The sequence below is a fragment of the Mus pahari genome, chromosome 2 (genome assembly GCF_900095145.1).
Source record: "Mus pahari chromosome 2, PAHARI_EIJ_v1.1, whole genome shotgun sequence".
NCBI classification, from domain to species: Eukaryota; Metazoa; Chordata; class Mammalia; order Rodentia; family Muridae; genus Mus; species Mus pahari.
In genome coordinates this window covers 73380192-73403934 of record NC_034591.1, presented here as the reverse complement: position 1 = coordinate 73403934, position 23743 = coordinate 73380192, and positions in this window count along the sequence as shown.

Sequence of the window (23743 nt, the reverse complement as noted above, 5' to 3'; positions counted from 1 at the left end):
CTCTCTCTCTCTCTCTCTCTCTCTCTCTCTCTCCCTTCCTCCCCCTTCCCTCATTACCTCCCTCCATCCCTCCCTTCTTGTATGTATGCATTTATGGAGGTTAGATGCCTTCCTTAGTTGCTCAATTGCTCTTCAGCTTATGTTTTGAGACAGAGACTCTCACTGAATCTGCAGCTCCTTAATTGGTTAGTCTGGCTGGTGATGTCATTCCCTACCTTCTCATCTTCAGCCTTACTGTTGTACTGAGGTTTGTTTTTGTTGTTGGTTTTCCTGTGGGTCCGGGGATTCAAACAAACTAAGGTCCTTTAGCTTGTAAGGCAAGTGCATTCCAGGCTGGGCTATTTTCCCAACCCTAGGTTTTTCCTTTAATGCCTTATGATTTTTGGCTGAAACATGGACATCTAAAATTATATCAAGTTGTCCCTTGGGGAGTTGCTACTGGGATGGCCTTCAGATTCTAACGCCCATGTGTAGTTGCCTTTTAATAAAATCGTCGTCATCGGGGCATTTTTGAATTGTCTGTTGTCTCCTCTGCCCTTGCTCCACAGTCCCTCCTAAGCTGTGTTAGTGTGGTGAGGTCCTCCTCAGGGTTTAAATTAACCAGCTGCAGGAGGTCAGGGTCCACTTCAGCGGTAATGTTCCCACTGAAGAGGAAATGCTTCCCACGATGAGAGCCTGCCCCTCTCTAAGCTTTTCTCCCACTCTGTCTCCTATAAACACCCTTTTGTGCCATGAACCCCCCCCCCCAAAGGTAGCTCTTCTATATTCTTCAGGGTTATCTTTGGCTAAAACCTAGTCCACACTGCCTGTTCATATTTATTTTGCTTCTGTGTATGTATTCTTTGTACACTGAACCCAAGACCTCACATACACAAAGAAGGGCCTCCACCATTGAGCTACAAATCTAATCTCCTCTGATGCTTTAAATCACCTAGATTATTTAAGATTCTTGGGACAATGCAAATGCTGTGTAAATCGTTGTTAAACTGTCAGGTTTAGGGAACAGTGAAAAGGAAAACAAATCTGTGCAAGGTCAACACAGATACAATTTAAACAAACAAACAAACGAACAAATAAACCCAAACATGTCTGGGGACTGGCCAGATAGCTCAGTGGACAAAGGAGTTCCTCACCAAATCTTAAGGGCTTCGTGTCATTCCTGGGACCCCACATGGTGAAAAGAGAGACACAACTCCCGCTAGTTGGCCTCTGACCTTCACTGGTATCCTGTGATGTGCACACACTCTTTCCTTTCCTTCCTCCAGTAAAATATAATTTTAACATTTCAGTGTAGTTTTTGGACATTTTAAATATTTTTTTTATCTACATTTGGTTGGCCCATGTATGCAAAATCCATGGACACAGCAAGCTGACTACAAAGTGATAACTATGGAAATTAAATGATCATCCTTCCCTAGGTTTATTACTGCTATCTGTTGCTTAATTATTGCCTTTAAAAAATATGCTGTAAAATATTTATTCTTGTTCACGTTTGGCCACTGAAGTGTCTGCTTAGTTAGCTTGGTAACCAGGTAGCTATTCGATATGGCAGGAGTCAGTGTCTTCCCATCTTCACAAAGAGGCCCTTTCTAACCCTTGGCCGAGCAGTTGACAAGTCTACCCCAGTCTTCAGTGTCTGCGTGTACAGAGCTTGGACTGAACTAGATGCACGAATGATGGAGGAAGAAGAGCCCTGTGACAACATTAGCTTCACTTTTGAATTTCGTTCCATTTGAGAGCATTGAGTAAAAGTATAAAGCAGCTATTGGCCTCTGGGTTTTGGGGGGGTAGGGGAGGGCAGTTTTTCTGTATAATCCAGACTGGCCTCAAAGGTGCTTCCACGGATTTCTAGAGTTCCCATATATACCACCTGTCCTGTAGCGCCGTGCTGTTAATATGCAAAGCAACCGTAGACTTTAAATGAAGGAGCTCAGACATGGGGAGAATCCTAGTCAGTTAGTGGGCCCACCCACTGTTCCCATCCAGGGTCCTAACCTTATAACCCAATGGTTCAACACATCGACTCTGCAGATATGTACTTACTGCACTGCGGATGCTCAACTCCTGGCTCTGCTGGTGACCTGCTTTGGGATTCTGGGAAAGTTACTTAATCATCCTGTGACTCTGTCTCCTCAGTTATAACTTAGGGTTGATGCTACTGCTGCTGCCGCCAATACCACCCAGTCACAGATGGCTGCCTTATAATGCGTGTCAAGGGTGTAATACAGTCAAGTGTAGACTGCTGGGTAGCCATTGCTGTAATTGTTAACAAAGTCAGCGAGGGAGGGAAGGACTCTTTTTCTTAGCACTGTGCCCTTGTCTTGTGCCATTAATAACTGATGAAACAGATTCCTGAATTACATTGCATGCATTCTCATGGGATCTCTTGCTCAGTGAGTATCATAAAGAAGGAATGACTGGTTCTCATTCTTTAGAAGTGACAAATCTGAGGCTTAGAGAGATCAAATGACTAGACCAAGGTCATGCTGCTCCTAAGGGGGAGAATCATGAGTTGAAATCTGTACGTGTCCTGAGCTTCCACATCGTATCAACAACCCAACAAGCAGAATTGTCAATTTGCTTACCAGGAAACAGCCTAAATGGTGCAAGCCCTGCCACCACCCCACTGCTGGGTCCTGCGCTCTCTACATAGTTCACAGAGGCATCTTTCTGCTGAATAATAACAGTAACTCAGACACCCACTGCTCTCTGCAAAACTGAAAAGGGGAAATTGTCTTTCTAAATCTTAAAAATATTTTGAGATGGCCTCATTATGTAGTCCAGACTGACTTCAAACTTAAGGTCCTCCTGCCTCTGCTCCAAACCTCTGAGATTGCCAGGACATGTGCTGTGTCCATTTTAAATGTATTTCTTTATTTTATTTATATGATGAGTACACTGTAGCTGTCTTCAGACACACCAGGAGAGGACATCCGATCCCATTACAGATGGTTGTGAGCCACCATGTGGTTGCTGGGAGTTGAACTCAGGACCTCTGGAAGAGCAGCCAGTGCTTTTAACCACTGGGCCATCTCTCCAGCCCGCTATGTCTATTTTAAATCTCAAGGTTTTTAAGGCTCTCCCAGTACTGTAAGCAGTTTCCTCCAAGCACAAACTTAGATGAAAAGGCTCATCAAACTTTAATGTTAGGGAGTTTGGTTGCAAGCATGATGACTTAGACCTCCAATCCCAGCTCTTGTTCAAGACAGGAGGACCTCAAGTTGGAAGCTAGTTTGAGGTATGTGGCAAGACGATGTCTCAAAAAGCACACCTTACAGATAGGAGGATGCTACAGAATGTGTATCCTGATGCTATGACCTCAATGTGAGGCTCTTTGGAGGTGGGCTTCTGGGTAGTCGGCCAATTTAGATGAGGTCACAGGACAGGGCTTTTGATGGGACTAGTGTCTTAGTTAAGGTGAGGAAGAAGCAGTAACTCCTCCACCATAAGGAAACAGCAAGGTGACTGTTTTCAGACCAGGGAGAGGCCTTTGCTGGAAAACCCCAGCAGGTACTTTGAGCTTCCAGAACTATGAGAGGAAAATACCTGTCGTTGAAGTCACCCTAGCTAGGGAACTTCATCAGAGCAGCCCAAATACACCAAGATGGAAGGTCTCTGGGCACAAGACCTTTTAATATTTAAGGAAAATATTGATTTTTATAAAAATGACAAAGAGCCAGGCAGTGGAACAGTATCAGAGCAGCCTTCGCCTATTGGTGCCGTGTGTCACCCAGTAGAGCATAGCCTCCCATGCATCAATACCATCAGGGTACAAGGGTTTCTAGAGATTTGGTTGTGACAGAAAGTACTGGTGGTTACCCAGTCATAACTCATCCCCACCGACTGTGCCTTCTGTGAGAAGCTGAGTGGCAGATATCATGGATTCTGCCCCGGCCCTGATCCACTCTGGGGGATCTGAGAGCAGCACTTGGTTCTGAGGCCTGGGAGAGCCTGATGTATTGAACATCTGTTGCAAAGGAAAAGAGAGAGCTAATTTGCGGGGATTTCCATGTATAGTTTTAAGGGATGTATGTTAAGTGGATTTTACTGCTCATTATCCCAGGTACCCAGGAAGATTTTTGCCTGAACTATTGTAAGTCTTTTGCCTAAGCAGCTGTGTGTTCACCAGGAAGAAGGTGAAGGCTAGTTGTAGTTTTAAAAGGAAAAAAGAAGTAAATGCTCAGAGTTTAAAATATAGCCGCATGTCAACAAGCATGGGACTGACACGTGGGCCAGACACACTCATTCCTAAGCAGTTGGCAGACATCAGTAATCGACCACCGATGACTGTCGATGGTCATTGCCGAGAGCATGCCATTGTTCCAGCTCAGGGGCCACAAACCATCCTTCAGATATGATTCTCCTACAGATACTTAATTGGATTTCCCCTAACCCACTGAAGACATCACAGTAAATACGTTTAGCTGTAAGCATGTTTTTCTTGCTTCCACCTTACCTCTCTGCTTCAGCTCTCCATCCCCAAAGCACACTTATACCTTTTGATCTCCACGGTTTTTCAATAGCCAAATCGCCCAGCCCATGCTGGTTATGCCAGGAATGATGTTCAGTGTATTTAGCAATGGCTAATCAGCCAGAATCTCTCCCTGTTCACAGGTGGCCATAGGCAGCTCTGCCCATGCACAGTGTGCTTTCCCTTAGAAAAGCATGGCGGTCAGCCAGAATGGAGCCATTATCAGGTAGCATTTGAAAGATATGCTGACTTGTGTAGTTAATAAAACCAGAACCATCTGGAAACAGCTGCATCTAGATTCAGGACTTGCACGCTGACAAAGTACAGCATATTCCTTGCCCTTAGAGGGCATTTGAAAGTGTGTTGGGACTGGAGGGAAGGGGGTCTTTAAGATTCTTTATCACCCTTCCCTTGGCTCTGTCCAGAGACCTTTGCCTTTCCTCTCTGGATCATTTTATGTAAACTATTCATGGAAAGGAATGGCTATTTGGAGGCTGTGCAGTTCCCTCTTAGCACACAGGGTCCAAAAGCTCTCTTACCTCTGTCATCTGGAAGGAAATATAATAAATGGAAAGGCTTCATATGGTTAGGAGTTGTGTGTAATGTGTATCAGAGCACTCATTTCCAGTGTGCATGCCGTGGATCTTTTTTCCTGCACAAGTATCTCTGGTCATTTGTTGTAACACTGTCTTTAGAACATCTGACCCAGCCTACCACAGTGTTTGTTTGTTTGTTTGTTTGTTTTTACTAATATCTCCAAATATGAAACCTGAAAGTTTTCATTATTCTACACAAAGTTGTGATCTTCTCTTGAACTGATTTATTTATTTGCTTATTCTTTATTTATTATATGTATGTGTGTGTGTGTGTGTGTGTGTGTGTGTGTGTGTGTGTATAGGAGGGTTCTGCCTGGAGGTATGAATGTAGACTACATGTATTGTATGCCTGTGCCAATGAATCCATTGGATCCCTTGAAACTGTACCTATGAATGGCTCTGAGCCATCATATGGGTTCTGAGAATGGAACCTAGGTTTTCTGCGTGAGCAATAAGTGATAGCCCCTGGATCATCTCTCCAGCCCCTTGAATTGATGTCTTAATAAGAAAGTCTTGAACATCTGGGCACTGACTTTTCTTAGTCACCTTCACAGTAGAATTTAGTCTCAGAAAGAGCAGATAAGATATCTAGGAAGAAACACTGGCCCACACATCATTACACACTAAGTCACTTGCTAGGTACAGACCTGAAGGACAAATGATTCATTTGTTTCTGTCTTTCCTGTCTAATTAATATTGGTGGTTCGTGTAGATGGCAACAGAATCCATCATAGATAACCCCAAGTAACTTCGGGACATGATGTGACTTGCAGCTTGGTCTGTAGCACCCCTTCAACTTTACAAACTCAGCAAATGGCCCCGGAGCCCAAGTCCCACTCAGCCTGGGGCTCTCCTAAAGCAAACCCCATGCTCTGAAGCCTTCTGGGGTCTCTTTGTCAGTATCAGGAGAAGCCAGCTCCCATTAACACATACCTACAACCCTAGCACTCAGGAGGTTGAGACAGGAGGATCACAAACTCAAAGCAAACCTGGACTACTCGGCAAGGTCTTAACTTAAAAAACAAATAATCAAATGCCACCTCAAATTGGCTTTCTGCTCACAACAGAAAGTGCACCCTACATTGAAATTCACGCTTTACAGCTTGTTTTGAGAACCAGGTTAATACAATTTGAAGACCATGGTCTTTGGGCTTTGTTCAAATCCGGACTTGGTTGCTTGACCACCAGGGATCCTGATCCAGTGACTTGTGCTCTCTGAGTGTCTGATGTCTGCTATTTTTAATAACCATAGGGTTTACAATATCATATAGCTCTTAAGAGGACTTAATGCAGCAGTGGATATGGAAGCCTCATATATTTACTAATTCACACAGGATGTATGCCCTCAATCAATTCTACCATCAAAAGCCGGGTAAATTTCCAAAGCTTTGTGTTATCTCTGCAAACCAAAGTCAGTTAATCATTGACTGACAAAAACAGGTCACAGAAGATCTGGAGACTCCAGGGCTGTCCTTTCAGCTCACTGTTACCAAGCAGAATTTAGAATTTAATACATGAATACATTGTACGGATATTAAAAACTGAACACCAAAGATAATTTGAGAAAGGACAGCCAATAGTAATGTGCACATTCACACAGAAACATATTTGACATATTTATCTTTTTTTTTTTTTTTTTTTTTTTTTTTTTTGGTTTTTCGAGACAGGGTTTCTCTGTATAGCCCTGGCTGTCCTGGAACTCACTCTGTAGACCAGGCTGTCCTCGAACTCAGAAATCCACCTGCCTCTGCCTCCCGAGTGCTGGGATTAAAAGCGTGCGCCACCACGCCCGGCTTCGACATATTTATCTTGAGTGTCTTCTTTTGGCCTCCGAATAGGGCAGTATTGTGGGTTGGTCTATGCTGTTTGTATTCTGATGTTAATTCTGCTTCCTCAAGAGGGGATGCCCCCAAGAGCCCATACTCAGGTGATCTCATGTGTACCTTCTCCCCATTTTAACTGGTCAGTAAAGGCTAGAGCCTATGATTGGGCAGTGGAGGGGAAAGGTAGGACTGGAGGTTTGAGAGTGGAGGCAGAAGAGGACCAGAGGGGAAGAAGAGAGGATGGAGGAAGAGGAGAAGAAGAAAGCCTCAATGGAGCAGAACCATGTGACCAGGAGAAACCACAAGCAACAAGGGGTCTTATAGCTGGGGAAAAGTTAGTATCGTGTTAGGTCTGTCCAATCTAGGCATATAGCTTATAATTATAATATAATTATAATGGATTGTGTGTGTTTTTATATGGGGTTGGAGGTTCCAGCAACACAGTGTAGACTTGGTACTTTGGGAGCCACAGCTTCTGAAGTAACTAGGCACAGAACAGGGATTAGTTAGTGCCTTGTTCTAGACACCTTCCCGGGGCCCCTACAAGAGAAGTATTGCAAACCTCTGGTGAACAGAGGTCAGGTAGGGTATAAACTGGTGTTGGTGACAAAGTTTCAACGTCCTTTGCCAAATTCCTCAAGACACACAGAGACTGGTTCAGTTTCCATTTTGCAATAGATAAAGCTAAGACATGGTAGTACTGTGGTATAGTGGTGAATACAGGATAGAAAGTAGGGTAACCTGCTCAGAGCCTGTGTACCCATCAGGAAAGACAAACAGAGCAGGCGCGGACACTCAACACCTCCCAGCATCAATCTAGACTGGAAAAGCATATTATGTTTCCAAAAATATGTCACCTCTAGTCAATTATTCTTTGTAAAAGCTCACATTGGGATGATTTTTTACAGCTATAAATATGAAATTTAAAAATAGCTAAAAATAATAAATATCACAAGGTCCGAGAAATTACAGTTCCATTAATTGTCTGACACATATTTTTATACTCTTTTTTTGTGTATGCGAGAGAATTGGATGTTACTGATGTCAACAAGTTAAATTACAGTGTCTACTAAGAAGTAAAGTAGACAAAGGTAATAAACCTATCTTCAGAGGGAGAAACTGAAGCCCAGAGCGGCAGGCAGACTTTCCCAGCAGCTGCAGTTTGGATATGGTTTGAAACACACGTGGTAAGGTTGGAAGGTGGAGTCTTTAGGAAACAATGGGACCAGGAGGTCTCTGCCTTCATGAGTGGATAGATTCATTCAAAGATCCTTAAAGGGTAATCTGAGGAGCAATCTTGTCATGGGGGAGCTTGCTGGTGGCCGGATCTGACTCACCATGTGACTCCATCCACCCTGTTATAATGCAGTACAAGGCCCTCATCACATACCAGAGGCTGGCGCCATGTTTTTGGACTTCTCAACTTGCAGACCAGTGAGATAAATAGACTGTTTTCATAGTAAATAACCAGTCCTTTAGTATGTGTATTATAGCATGGGAAATGGAGCATGATACTGGCAAAAAGATATTGAATTTGATTTTTATTCTGCCAAAGAGGCAACAGAAAATTCTCCCATTACAAGATGGGAGTGAGTATAAATTTTACTATTGCAACCTGAAGTTTATGCAGTTGGGCTTCATATTCTAAGGTCTACTGTCACCAATGTGCAACGTAAAACAACTAAAGTCCATGTAAAGAAAGGCTCATATTGAGTCAAAGCCCCACTGCTGGCAAACAATTGTAAGTCAAATTAGCCATTTAGAAATGCCTATGTTTTCTGCTGCTGACATCTGTCCCTCAAATGTGACATAAAACTAAAATAAACTATGTGACTTAGCTATACCTTTCCTCGGTATGTACCTAAAGCACTCTAAGTCAGCAAGCCACAGACATACATGCACATCCATGATTACTGTAGCACTGTCACAAAAGCCAGGAGACAGAGACAAACTACATGCCCATCTACAGAAAAATGGATAAAGTTTGCCGTGTATACATAATGGAAGTTTCCGCCCATAGCCCATAAAGGAAAGGAAATCTCATGCCACTTCGGTGGATCTGGAGATCATAACACTGAGTGAAGTGAGAAAGATTCAGAAAGACAAATACCACATTTTCTTCATAATGTATACTCTGTGTGTGTGTGTGTGTGTGTGTGTGTGTGTGTGTGTGTGTGCATGCGCGCGTGTGTGTGTCTGTGTCTATGTGAGTCTGGGTGTGTTGTATCTCACTGTGTGTGTTTGACTCTCTCTGTGTGTTGTGTGTATTTGTGTGTATGTGTGTGTTAAAAAGAGAAGACCGTGGGGTGGGTGAATGGTCATAGGGGCCTGGAGTCAGAAATAAAGTGTAATGGAACACATGTAACATAAGAGCAGGAGAGAGAACAATGAGAGGGGAGGGTAAGGACCAGCAACAGGGGAGTTGGGAGGGAAATGAGGGAAGGAAATGAGGGAGGGAATGAGCAGGAACAAAGTATAATAATATGCATGCATGAAAGCCCCCAGATGAAACCCACCTATTTGTATGTCAGATTTAAAAATAAAATTTAAAGTCACAGGAGCATTGTAAGGAGCCAGGGAAGAGAAGTTTTGCTTGTCCAGCTTTCTGGACGAAGTAGTGCATACCTGTAATCCCAGCACTTGAAAAGCTGAGGCAGGTGGACTACCTTGAATATATAAGGCCAGCGTGAGCTACATAGGAGAAACAGTCTCAAAAAGTGAAACATAATACAACAAAATGAAGTCTCTCCACCATCAGGGAGTCAGGGGTGGGGTACAGTTCTCACTCTTGTGTTTGGGTCAGAACAGTGCTGCTGCCCATTAGTTTAATAGTAAGTCCCTGAACCCCATGCATGCTGGGCACTGGGGCATGATGTCCTCATGGAAGTTGTGATCTCCTGGTGTCTGTGGGGGGTAGACATGGACAGCAGACAACCACAAGAGGTTGTGATTTCTGATAAGCTATGAAAGACAGCAAGTGGCAGAGGGCTCAGGGGAAGGACTGGGGGAAGGACAAGATCTGCCTGCAGTAGCAGCAGCACAAACCATCAGCCAAGAGCTGCCCGGAGCTGGGGAGTTCTGGGGACTGCCCTCGAGGCAGAAACAAAGCAACTCGTACGTAGGAAGGTAGTGGCAGGAAACAGGTAACTCCAAACACGCAACTTCACAATTCAAGAGCGCTACCTCGAAAGCTGAGTGTGGTGACGCACGTCTACCATCGGGGAAGCTGAGGCAAGAAAGTCAGAAGTTCAAGGCCAGCCGGTGCTAGGTAATATATTGTCTTGAGCACAGCAGATACAGTCCCTGGGAAATTTGGCATCCGTGAACATGTCAAGCTGGCTGGCCTCAGTCTAAGAGTGACAAAGGACAAATGTAAAGAAGGCAGCTCTGGGCATGGGGTGGCCCTGGAGTGTCAAGGTATTTGCTAGAGGCTGATGACGCAGGGGTGTCGGACCACACCAGTGATTGACTGAGTCGCTTCCTAGATGGTGGTACTTAAGTTCACTAAGGCTACCCAATCCCACCATCTACTTCTACTGAACCTGATGATGAAACAGAACTGCAGCCATCTTGGAACTGACGGGACCCAAGGGGATCATCTAGTCCATGTTGCTCACGTGTTATAGGTTAGCATCTACACTCCAATTCAAGGGAAGGAAAGGCTTGCTGCTGATGGGGGTGAACTCCTAAGCGAGCTTCTCTACTCTTAGGCTCTGAAGCATCTTATCAGCAATCACAACCCTCTCCAGGTACAGAGTCAGTCCTCAAGGGTATTATATGGTCAAATTGTAGGTGCCTGAGAATTACTTGTTAAAATAAGTGATTTAGCTTTGTGAGTTTCTTTTAGTCTTTTCTTTAGTTCACATAGACTCATGACCTTGGGCTCCATTAACACTCTCCTGAGAAACTGACATCTTTTCCAGTTTAAAACAATATTTGTGATTAAGAATATGTAAGGACACAAAGTATACAAACTACATCCTTATGCCTACCAAAGCAATCAAACAGATTCTACGATAAGATCCGTTTGTTTGTCGCTTTGGCGATGCTGGGTGTAGAATCCAAGGCCTCATGCTCACCGGCATTTACCCTACCACTGAGCTAACACCTTTATCCCCTGTTCCTTTTTAAATTGAGCTATAGGTCGTGAGATCTCCAGTCTGTTCATTTGAAAGATAGAAGAGAAGTTGGAGTCACTGAATGGAGGGACAGCAGATGAATTCACATCTAGGATGACTCTGCTGAAGACAAATTCCCAGTCAGAAACTTCTAAAGTCAAAATCAGAGAGAAACTATTGATAACAGTTGTATGATAGGAATGAGCAATTTTAAAAATTCAAATGTATAATTTTTAGAAGTGTAAAGAGCCACCAGAAGGAGAAAGCATAAAGATACTTCCTTGAGAATACATTAGCATGCTGTGTGTGCCTGTGCATGCTCACACCTGACACATGAGCACAGCGCTGTTTCCATGGCAATGTGGAGGGGGGCTCACTGGGAAGCAATCTTCTTACATTCAGAGCCACCTCTAAAGATGCATGGGCTGAAAGCTGTGGGGGAGATATTTTGAACTCAAAGGAAAAATTATTGTAATCTTCTTTGGGATGAATCCAAGCGATCACCCTGCCTCTTCCAGCCACACACCCATGCTGGACCTTCAGTTACCTCAGATGTTTCAGGCCAGTTTTCTTGCACATAGAGTCACTGTTTCAAACTCAGCCATCCACAGCCTCAGTCGTCTACTGTGTCCCTAGGGGATTCTCAAAGCTTTAAGGACCTTCATTATCACAGACCCCCTAAACAAACTCTTAGGCTCTTGCCTTCCTAAAAACGTTACCACTAATCTGTGTGTAGCAGTAGCAGTAAGGCAGGGGAAGCAAAGAACTCACAAGGAGGCTGAGAAGGAGGCTCAGTGGATAAAGTGGTTGCTGTGTAAGATGATAAATGCAATTCCCAGTGCCAGAGTAAAAATGTCATTCAAGGTGTGTGTGTGTGTGTGTGTGTGTGTGTGTGTGTGTGTGTGTGTGTGTGTGTGTTTGAGTAACCTCAGCACTGAAAAAAAAAAAAAAGGCGAAGACAGAAAGATCCCTGGGAGCTGCTGGCTGGCCAGTCTAACCAAACAGATGGGCTTCAAGCTCAAGGAGAACCTGTTTCAAAAAATAAGGTGAAGAAACAGTTGAAGAAGATGCTTGATATGGATGCTATAAACACATTAAAGCATGTGCATGCATATATATATGCACACATGTATACACAAACACACACACACAGTGAGAGAGAGTGGTGAGATATGGGTGAATGATCAAAGTGTATTACACAGTTGCTTGAAAATGGTTTTATGTGATCCTGTATATTTTTCCATTTTTATAAATTAATTAATTCTCTTTACATCCTGATAGAAGCCTCCCCGTCCTCCCTCCTCCCAGTCTCCCCTTCTCACCTCAACTCCCCCCCCCCCGTCAGTCCTTTTGCTTTAGAAAGAGGGAAGTCTCCAGTAGATCTCAACCTTCCTTGACATATCAAGTTGCAGTAGGACTAGCACATCTTCTCCTACTGTGGCTAACCAAGGCCTAGTTAGGGGAAAGGGATCCAAAGGCAGGCAACAGAATCAGAGATAGCCCATGCTCCTGCTGTTAGGAGTCCCCACATGAAGACCGAGCCCTACAACTCTTACATATGTGCAGAGGACCTAGGTCCATCTCATGCATGCTCTCTGTTTGGTTCTCTTTGTCTGTCCCCTGTGGGCCTAGGTTATTTGATTCTGTAGCTTTTCTTGTGTCCTTGAACTGTCCCGTTCCTTCAATCCTTCCTCCTCCTCCTCTGCTTCCATAGGATTCCCCAAGCTCCACCTAATGTTTGATTGTGGGTTTCTGAATCTGTTTTCATCAGTTGTTGGGTGAAACCTCTCAAGTGACACTTGTAAGTAAACATTAGCCACAAAGTATATGATAACCATCCTACAATTCACAGACCTGAAGAAGACAAATAGCATTGAGGGTCCAAGGGGAGATGGTTGAATTTCACTGAGAAGGGGAAATAAAACAGATGTGGCGGGGTGTGGTGGATGAAAGGAGAGCTCTGGGTAGGGGGTGGGGTAGAGAGGAAAGCAAGAAGGTTTGAGTGGGGGGAGGACAGGAGGCGAGGCAACTGGAATCATGGGAGTGTGTGCATCTCTGGAATAAGCTACAAACCTAGGACTGTGGAAACTCCCAGGAATCTATGAGGGTAATCGTCGCTAAGACTCCTAGCAATGGGGAATATGGAACCTGAAATTGGTTTCCTGTAACCAGAAAAGACTTCCGATGGAGGAACTGGGACACCAACCCAGCCACAAAACCTTCAACCCACAATTTGTCCTGCCTACAAGATGTACGGGTGTAAAGATGGTGCAGAGATTGAGGGAATGACCAACCAGTGATTAGACCAGCTTATGACCCATGCCATGAGAGAGACCCCATCCCTGACATTACTTACAGACAGGCACCTGTATAATTTTTTAAATGTAAGAAATTGACTGGATACCCAGGTTCTTGCAGCAGTGGGCCTTTGGTGTGTATCAGCTGACTTCTTGGATGGCAGAAGGATAAGGAATCATAGGCTTTGGTCTCCATTACTTACCTTGGACACACGGCTCCCAACCCTTCCCTTTCTTCTGCTCTCACTGTGGGGTGTGCATGAAGTCCAATATAATAAAAAAAAAAAAAATGGCTTTTCTTTGGCTGTTAGTGAGCAAGTTCACTCCCAAGGTTCTGTTCGCTGAGGATGACAGAAAATGATTTCTAACAGTAGCTCCTTATCAGACTTTTTTTTGTTTCTAATAATTCTGTAAAAAAAAAAAATACAATAATTTAATTATTATATCTTTGGGGGATCGGCCCTGGTGAAACTCGCCCTGTGTTTAAGGCTGGCCTTGGGCTCCTAGAAATTCCAGACCTGACTTTAATTCTGGCAAATAATTACGATCCTGTGTATTTCTTTCTTTTTCTTTCTTTCTTTTTTTTTTTTGCCTTTTAATGTCTAGAACGTCCAGAAATAGGGATGCTACTTAATTAGCATGCCTCTGCTGTCTATGTATATACTGAAGGGCGTGTACTTAGACAATTGCCTATGGTATCTTCTCACAGGAAGCTTCTGTCTGTCATCTGCTCTCTGAACAGAAAGTCCAACGTCAGCTGCACAACTTAAAACAGTCTGGAGGATATAAATCTAAGTAAGCCCATACTCCTTGCGACATAATTCAGTATCAGATCCAGGCACGGTGGCATATCACCTCCTGCAATTCCAACATTCCACAGGAGACAAGATGATTGAAAAGTCTGAGTGGACTACATAGTGAGACCAGTGTTAAAAATTCCCCCAAACCCCAAACCCTCCAACCAACGTAAAAGAACACAATCCAGTCCCAGAGTCACCCTGGCCGAGAGAAACATGCCCGTGCTGTGGGACCTTTAGGCTGCCACTGGACAGAGAGCAGGGTCGTCATTCAATCCTGAGAACTAACAATAGTGTCACCTTTGTCAAGAACAATGTTGGGCTTCATTAAAAGGCTGTACAGACGCAGGGTGAATGAGGTAACCGGCAGAGAGCTGGCATGCAGGAGGCGGTTGGTAAACAGGGCTGATGCTTATCTCTAGCCCACACGCTGAGATAAGATACCAAATCAGGAGCCAATCACCTCGAGCAGCAAAACACCTCCTGTGAGGGTCAGAGCCACCAAGCCGAAGACAGCTGCAGGGTCAGAGCCACCAAGCCGAAGACAGCAGCTCTCTTTGTTCTGTACACCTCATCTTTCTCTCATGAGTGAAGAATGAGAATCCAATTCACTTGGCCACTTTGCTTCTTGAATTAGCAGCTAGAGATGCAATCTGTACCAGCCAGGCTTCTTTGGAGGAACAGAATGGATAGACTGAATATTGATTAAAAGAGAATGTATTCGCGCAGCTTACACGAGACAGTCTAAGTAGTCCAACAATGACTGGCTCACCACGGAGAGGCCCAGAGTCCCACAGATGTTCAGACTCCAGGGCTCAATGTCTCAGCAGACCCAATCTGGAACTGAAGGCCTGGTACGGCCCAGGAAAGCTGCTGGTCTTCTGTGCACATTAGAAGCTCAAAGCTCGATTGTAACATGGGGCAAAGGAACACAGCAGTAGCCACAATACTGTTGATGAACCTGTCAGGGAGAGAGAAGGTCAGGAGAGGAAAGAGAGGCTGAACCTCCTTCTTCCACTTCTGTCACCAGCTGCCACGGGAAGGTGCAGCCCACATTAGGGTGGCTCTTCCCACTTTGGATAATCTGACCAAGAAAATTTCTTACAGGGGTGCCTAGTACTTGCCTCTTAGTCATTCCAGATACAGAGAAGCTGACAAGAAAAAAGAGTCACCACACAGGCTATGAAAGGAGCCAGGCCTCCTCCACTCCCCTGATCTCAGTACGCCAGGCGCAGCTCAGGCGTTGTCTTGCTTCCTTTTCTCTTTGGGTTAAGATGGAGGTCAGCGATGGTCCCTACAGTACTGTCCTTCTGTCTGTTGGCTCCACTGGTCAGGCCGTTTTAAGGATGTGCCACTGGTGTGCTTTCGCTGCCGAGGCTTGCTTTATATGATTGAATGCATTGGATTTGGTGAGATAAAGGATTTAAATTAAAACACACACACACACACACACACACCAACTGCCTGGGAGGGTGTGGGGAAAGAGGAACACCCATTCTCTGCTGGTGGGAGTTCACACTGAGGCAGCCTCTACGGATATCAGTGTTTAGGTTCCTCAGAAAGCTATAAATAGATCTATCATATGGCAGAGCTCCTGGGCATCTGATACCACTCCTGGGCATATACCCAATGAATGGTATATGCTGCTCTAGAGGCACTTGGACGGTATATGCTACTCTAGAGGCATTTGGATGGTATATGCTACTCCAGAGACATTTGGACGGTATATGCTGCTCTAGAGGCACTTGGACGGTATATGCTACTCTAGAGGCATTTGGATGGTATATGCTACTCTAGAGGCATTTGGATGGTATATGCTGCTCTAGAGGCACTTGCTCATCGTGGTTTTGCTGCTGTCTTTACAATAGCCAGGGAAAGGAAGGAGCCCAGTTGTCCATCACTAATGAAAGCATGGCACATGTAGACAATAGTTTTATTCAGGTATAGAGAGAAATGAAATCATACAACTTATAGAAAAGTGGCTGGAACTGGAAAAGACTGTACTAGGTTAGGCAACCAAGGCCAAGCCAAAAAAAAAAAAAAAAAAAAATACAGGCAGCTCTCTCTCCCACGCAAATCCTGGCTTCCACGTTGTTATATGTGTGAGTCTGTGTGAAAGTGAAGGAGGGAAGAGGCCAGAAGACCAGGAAGGGCCCACGAGGGGAAATTGCTTCCAACGTAACATTGCCCTATGATTAAATCCCAGTAACTAGTGTCCATGCTTTGCTTAAAACTTAAAAGGCCATGATTGATTGAATTACTATCTAATAACTTAGGAGAAATCTCAAATTCTTGACTATGTTCTTTAGAATTCCTATTCAAGTTCACCTCCAGATGTATTTGCCTCCTCTTAGGAATGCTACTGAAATACCGTGATAATCTGTTTTGTGTGCATTTCTACACATTTAACTGTTTACATGGTGTCTCTTTTATTTTTACTTTAGTGATTTGCTTCTTTTATCAGTTCTCATTATGTTAATTTAAATCTTCTAATAAAAATCCTGAAAAACAATGGCAGGTAGACACAATGTTAAATAAAACAGAACAAAACCCAAAAGCTAAGAAATGCATTGCTCTCTGCTGTGTTGCCTTGGGTCTAAAGGTGAACTTCATAAGCTCTCAATGCCGGGCAGCATCTTACATAGCCATTCACTGATTCCTAGGAGCCATTCCTGTGTGAAGAAAACAGCTGTTCCCACCAGGCTTTGGTTGGTTTAACAACCATGTCAATGTGCAGTGTGACTCAATAACCAAAATCCATGCAGAACCCGACCTGTTCTCACACTACCACACCCCGCAAGGAGCACCACCTTCCACTCAGATCCTTTCCTGGTTATGTCATGGTCTCCCACTCCTCCATCTATCCCCTGCCCTTAACTGTCATTTTAAATATCATATATGTGTGCATCTATATATGTATATACATGTGTGTATACATCATATACATATATACACATACTCATATACATATATATATATATACACACACACACACACACACATGTACTCATACACATACATATAAATTGTGTGTATGTGTGTGTGTGAGTGTCTATGTGTGGTGTGTAGGTCAGTGGACAACTTTGAGCAGTTTGTTCTCTCCTGCTTTTACATACATTATAGGCTTCAGACTCAGGTCACCGGACCTGTGCCACTAGCACTTTAGCCTGCTGAGCCATCTTATTGGTCTGTTCGTGTCCATTTGCAAACAGCAGCCAGAAGCATGCTTTAGCCACAGACATCACAACAGGACTGTTGGATGCACAGCCCCTGCTAGTGTTTACCACCTCAGCTAGCTAAAAGCCAGTCTTCAGAGTGGCCCAGGAAGCCACCAGGACCTGCTGCTATCTGCAGCTCCTGTCTGCTTCACTCACCAGCATGACCATGACACCTTCTTGCTGGGATTACTAATTGTGTGTCACCGTGACTAGTTTCCTGGTGGTTCCTCTACCTGCACTACTTCTTGTATGTCGGTATCATCACTCCCTTCCTTCCTTCCTCTCTAGTATTTGATGTCATCTTCTCAGCAAAACCTCTCCTACCACACTCTCCTTGCATATTGGAGGCTGGGTATGTATCCTAGTAGTAGTGAGCTTGCTAGCATGCAGGAAGTCCTAGGTTCAAGCCCTGGCACTGCATGGTGGCATAGCTAGGCTGTGCTGATGCCTGAAACATTCCGTCTTGTAGGGAAGCTTAAGCAGGAAGGTAAACAACTCAAATAGCTCCAGGAAGTCCCTGAAACCAGCCAGATTCTCCATGCCCCTCCCTGCAAGAGTAAGCAATTAAAAACTGCGAGTCTCTCTTTGAAGAGCAGAACCCAGCTGCAAAGAAGACTCTCAGACCAGACCAACTGCCTGGAAGAAGCAGAAACTAGCTGAGCTGCTGGAAAAGATTTAGACAACCAAGGCACCTGGCAAGGACGCTCTCCAACCTGCTGAGCCACCTGCAGGTTGTATGGTGTGGTTCCCAAGTTTGTGAGTTGTCACCAGGGCTGCGGTGGGCCTTGGTGATACAGTTGTCTTTGAATCATTCCGTTCCTGTAAGTGACCCCACCCATCTACCTGTAAATAACCCCAATAAAACTCAGGTTTCACAAGTCGGACTTGGCAGTTCCCTGTCTGGGGTGGGTAGACATGTTTGCTCAATTTCCCCAGGAAGCTTTATCGCACGCACAACATGCTGTTCAATGTTCTCCCAGTTTTCTTTTCTTTGTCACTTTATAACAGATCATGCTGTGTACCAACCCCTAAGCACACTTGCCCGCTCCAGTGGACACAGGCTCCAGAAGGGAGCTTTATTGCCTGTGGGGCTGCCCCCAGGGACAGAGTGGTACTCGGCCAATGCAGCACCCGGAAAATACTGGCATGCTTGCTGGTTATGCTTTATCTGGGTCTGGAGCTCTCCTTGGCATAGGCACTTAATGCTTGCTGAATGTCCTTCCCCTTGACACCTAGACAGTGGCTCTACTCCAAAGCTCTCCTCCTTTTCACCTGACACAGAAGAAACACAAGCATGTGGCTGTGGGCATGGGGTGACTTCTGCACAGGGCAATTGCCATTTTGAAATCATTAAACTGTCTGCCGGTGAGGTGACGCATTTCCAGGGCTCCCATCTTCTCCAGCGGCTGATTAGCTTTGTAGGTTTAATGCATGCTTTCGCTCCTTTCCCACAGACTCTCTTTGTTTGCTGACAGCATCTGTCCCGTACTGATCCTTGCCTCACCTGGCACGGCTCTCTCCAGTCCCTAGAAGAAACAGCACGCACCCACACACTAGGGATAAAAAAGATTGCTACTCAAAGTCAGAGGTCTTTCTCTGAAGCAGGCTCATCTATAGGCAGAAAAACAAGTGTGCCATTTCGTCTTGGATGAAAAGAAGCCGTCTTCCAGACGGGCTTTTGACACGGGGAAGATTGAGGTATGATTTGAGTATTCTTTGCAGTGAAAACAGCACTTAATTGGACCAAGAGAGAAAGAAGGCAGCCGCCTTCGTGGGTATTTAAACACACATACCAATCAAAAGTGCTTCACTGTCTTGTTAAAAGAGAAATCAGATTGCCGCTACATTTTCTATTGGCCCCCCTCTCCATACAAAAGGGGGGAAGAAAGACATTTATTTACAAGGCACCAGGATCTATTTCCTTCCTACATAGGATGCTTGCATGTAGATATTGGCAGCTTGAAAAATTCTAACTAGAAATGTCACATAAGCAATGAGGTCTGTTTTCCTATTATTCTCTCTGAAAATGTAATCTATTTTTATTTTTTATTTTTTGTTTTTTTTTTCGAGACAGGGTTTCTTGGTGTAGCCCTGGCTGTTCTGGAACTCACTCTGTAGACCAGGCTGGCCTCAAACTCAGAAATCCACCTGCCTCTGCCTCCCAAGGGCTGGGATTAAAGGCGAGTGCCACCACTCATGCCCAGCCTGAAAATGTAATTTTTAAGATGACCACAATTGCAAGTGGGTTTCTGTGTTGTCCATGTGTTAAGAAGAAACAAATGACATGGTGACTGAAGTGGGGGGCAGTGGACATTAATGATTGGGGAGTTCAGTTTTATATTGAAAAAGATTAAAGTAATTCATCAACATAAAGTACATTAACTTCCACTAATGATAGATATCTGTGCTGGAAACAGCATCATATAATAATTTGTAGAGCAGTTTATAATTGTTAAGGTGTGTCTGCATTAGCATATTTGATATAATGCTCCCAAGGACCCTGTGAGAGAGGCAATGGTAACTTCATATTTTACAGGTAAGAAAGCAGAGTCAGATTCTGTCTCAGTTTTTCAAGCCTGAATGCAATTGTCTGTAGTGTTTTCTGGTTTCTGGTGACCCACCCAAACCCCACCCCTCTGCAGAGTTACAAATTCATTCACTTGAATCAGTGATGAAGAGGTCACTGAGTGTGTCACGGAAGGAGACGGGAGCTGGCATCCCCAGCTCTTACCCAAGGAACTGTAGTACTGAATGATAGACCTATCAAATCCATCTACTGAATGATAGATGTCTAAGTCTTCAGTTCCCTGGGGGGATCAAAAAGAAATTGTTTTTTCTTCTGTCCTAAACAAGTTTCAAACTTAAGGAGAAATAAGTTGGAAGATCTGGCAGATGGTGCCCAAAACATCTTTTATTGGTGATAAAGGTGACATAGGAGGTGTCACTTGGTGGGAGGGTGGAGTGGAGCTGCTGAGAGGAACCCCTCACACTGCTGGGTGGTATGGCCTTGGCCAGCCTTCCCCCAAGGCCAAGGGTGGTGGGAACATCAAAGGTCTGCATCCTGACTCTGACGTGAGGTCTTGGCTGGGCAGAGGCAGCAATGCTTCTCTGCTTTGGTTGCTAGGACAACTCATACCAAGAGTGGGGGAAATGGTCAGCAGAGTCCATATTGTCATGAAAGGGAAACTCTCCTCAGGAGAAACAAGGAACATGGTGTCCCTGTCACAAGACTAAACCTGCTTCCTTTCTGGGCTCCAGTTCTAAGCCTCAAGGTGGAGCGATGCATAGGCTCCATGGACTCTAGCTACAGTCAGGACCCAGAACTCTGTAGCCACCTACTGTCTGATGTGCCTCTATCTGTTCCCCTCCAGGGACCTGGAGAGCAGAGACTATTTTTCTAGCAGTGCCCAGCACAACCTGGAGCAGGGCAACACACCATCACTGCTTGCTGAATGTCTCTGTAACAAATTAAGCCAACTCAGGTTCCAAAAGTCGGCTGTAGAGCCCCACAGCTCTGGCTTCTGGACCAGTAATTTTTGTGTCCCGTTTTTGTCAATGTTGTATTGCTGAGAACACCATAACCACAGCAATATATATAGTTGCTGTATATAATATATACACATACCACTTAGTTAGGGCTTACTTACATCCAAAGCTTTAGTTATTGCCAGCCTGGTGGAAGCATGATGGTACACAGGCAGGCATAGTGCCGAAGAGGGAAGTGAGAGTCCCACATCTGAATCCACAAGTAGCAGGAAGAGAGAGGGAGAAACTAGACCTTCCTTGAGCATTTGAAACCCCAAAGACCACTTCCTCCAACAAGGCCACAACTACTCCAGCAAGGCTACACCTCCTACTAGTGCCACTCCCCGATGACTAAGCATTCAAATCTATGAGCCAGTGGGGGCCATTCTTACTGAAGCCACCACATGTCCTGGGCTGCTTTATGGTTGCTGTTCCATGACAGCCTGTAACCCCATAGCCAATAACCTATTATGCACTGCCATTGACCCTACACACCACAACCCAAATGGGTGGGGAAGGAGAGCATTGCTAATGCTCTGAAGGCTTACCTGGCTTACTCTGAAGGACCTGACGGCCAGCTTCCCTGATGTGGGCTCCTCTTTTACCTCCCCTCTGAGCTGCCTTCATGTCTCCTCATTCCGTGGGTGGGGGAGTGTGAACTAAAAAACCTTAGGCACTTGCCAAAGACACCCACCTGGTACCACCTCTGAGACGCACCTCTGCTCTTAGCCTCACAGAATATGTTTAGAAGCTAAGGCAGCCAGGTGTGATGGCTAGTACCTGTAATCCTAGAGGCAGAGCGTGGTGAGTTCAAGACCAGCTTGAACTGCAGGGTGAGACTGTCTCAGAGTCTCTGGGGTGTTGTGCAATGTGTCAGCCATTTTTTTTTCTGCTATGTCAAATGCCTGGGATAGTCTGCTCACCACAGGGGGCAGCAGGGTGGGGGCAGCAGGGTGGGGGCAGCAGGGTGGGGGCAGCAGGGTGGGGGCAGCAGGGTGGGGGCAGCAGGGTGGGGGCAGACTTTCTTTTGGGTCATGTTCTCAGGTTTTGGCCTATGGATGCCTGTCTCCATCACTTTCTGTTATGACTGGGAGGATATGATAAAGCAGAACTACTCACTTCCCTGTGACTGCAAGGGACCAGTTTTCCCTCAAGAAAAAACAAAACACACACACACACACACAGAGAGAGAGAGAGAGAGAGAGAGAGAGAGAGAGAGAGAGAGAGAGAGAGAGAACAAAATACACAAACAAGAAAACAAGATAAACAAACAAAATATGCTCAAACTAAGCAACTTGAGACAAAAAAGTACACAAAAATTTTATTGAATTAATTGTTTTTTGTCAATTACTCCTGGGCACGGGGCCTTCTCTGAAGTATGATTAATATACCCACTGACGCTACATTGAAGAGAACTAATTTCTCTTTAGTAGACGGGTGTTAATTGCAGATAAGTTCTTGCTTGGGGTAAGAGCCCACGTCCTCTTCCTGCTCTTGATGCTAGGACTCTGAATGCCTTGAACCTGTGCAGGCCCTGTGCCTGCTGCCACAGTGTCTGTGAGTTCATGTGTGCGTTAGCCCTGTTATGTCTGGAAGACACTGTTTCCACGAAGTGACCCATCCCCTATGGACACTTTGGACACTACCATCACTTGGCCTCCTCTTCCACAGAGATCCCTGAGTCCTGAGGAGAGAGTTTAACAAGGACATCCCATTTGGGACTAAGTGTCTCAAAGTCTCTCACTCTATGCACGTTATCCAGTTGTGAGTCTCTGTGTTAGCTCCCATCTACTGCTATGGCTATAGCAGAATGTCATTGGGGGTCATTGTATTGCTATGCTCCTTTAACACAACAATAGTGGCTGTTGTCCCCACCCCTGCCCCAAGCTCATGGCCTTTTCAGACTCAGGTTCTTGGCAAGCTAAGGATTGCCAGGTACTGGTTCCATCTTATGTAGTAAGCCTTAAACCCCATCAGCAGGCAGTTGGTTACCCCTATAAGGCTTGTGTCACTTTTGCACCGGCATATCTGGCAGGCAGGTCACCACTGTAGGGTTTGTAGCCAGATCGGGAATGCCTTTCTCCTCTATAGCATGCAGAATACCTCCTGGTAGTATGGGTGTTAGTCAGGAGGGATGCAGCCCCTAGGCAAGCGCCGGCTCAGTTTCTATGTGCTCGATGAGATAGACCAAGTATTGCCTTCAGCAGAGAGCCTTGCCATCATCATTCTTTGAGGAGAGCAGCCAATAGCCTTGGAAATGGCTTGGCATGGTTGGAGGCCAATGACTCAACAAGATGTAACCCATTCCTGGCACCGGATGCTTCACTTGATGGTATAAGATACTGTCTCTTCCATTATTTGGTGACTTTATTTAGATTAGTTTTGTATATGTATATATTTTAGGAAGCGTCGACAGCAGCAGCCATGGCTCTTGTGGCCTCTCAAATTGCCCTGGTGTCAGTTGTGCTTCCCCATAGTTCCCATCTTCTGCTTCTAATCCCTACCCCTTTCCCTTAGCCCCCTCCCCATTCCATTCCCCACTCCCCCGCATTCCCTCTATAGTAACATATTCTATTTCCCCTTCCTTGGGAGATGCATTCCTTCCACCCAGTCCCTTACTAGGTATCTAACCTCTGCTATCTTTGGAGATGGACAATGTTGTGATAGACATTGTTTAGAAAGCAGATCAACTTTCTTTTTTTTTTTTTTTTTGAAATATTTGTCTAAAACTTTATTTCAAAGTTATTGGCCTTGCTATTAGTAAGGTGTGGTTAACGCTCCGTGCCAGTACCGCCAGGCTTGCCCATTGCCGGCAATGGACTCTGAGAAAACCCACTTCTTGGCACCCAAACGTTAAAATTACTCTTTTCAAAACATACAGCACTCCCAATATCTGCA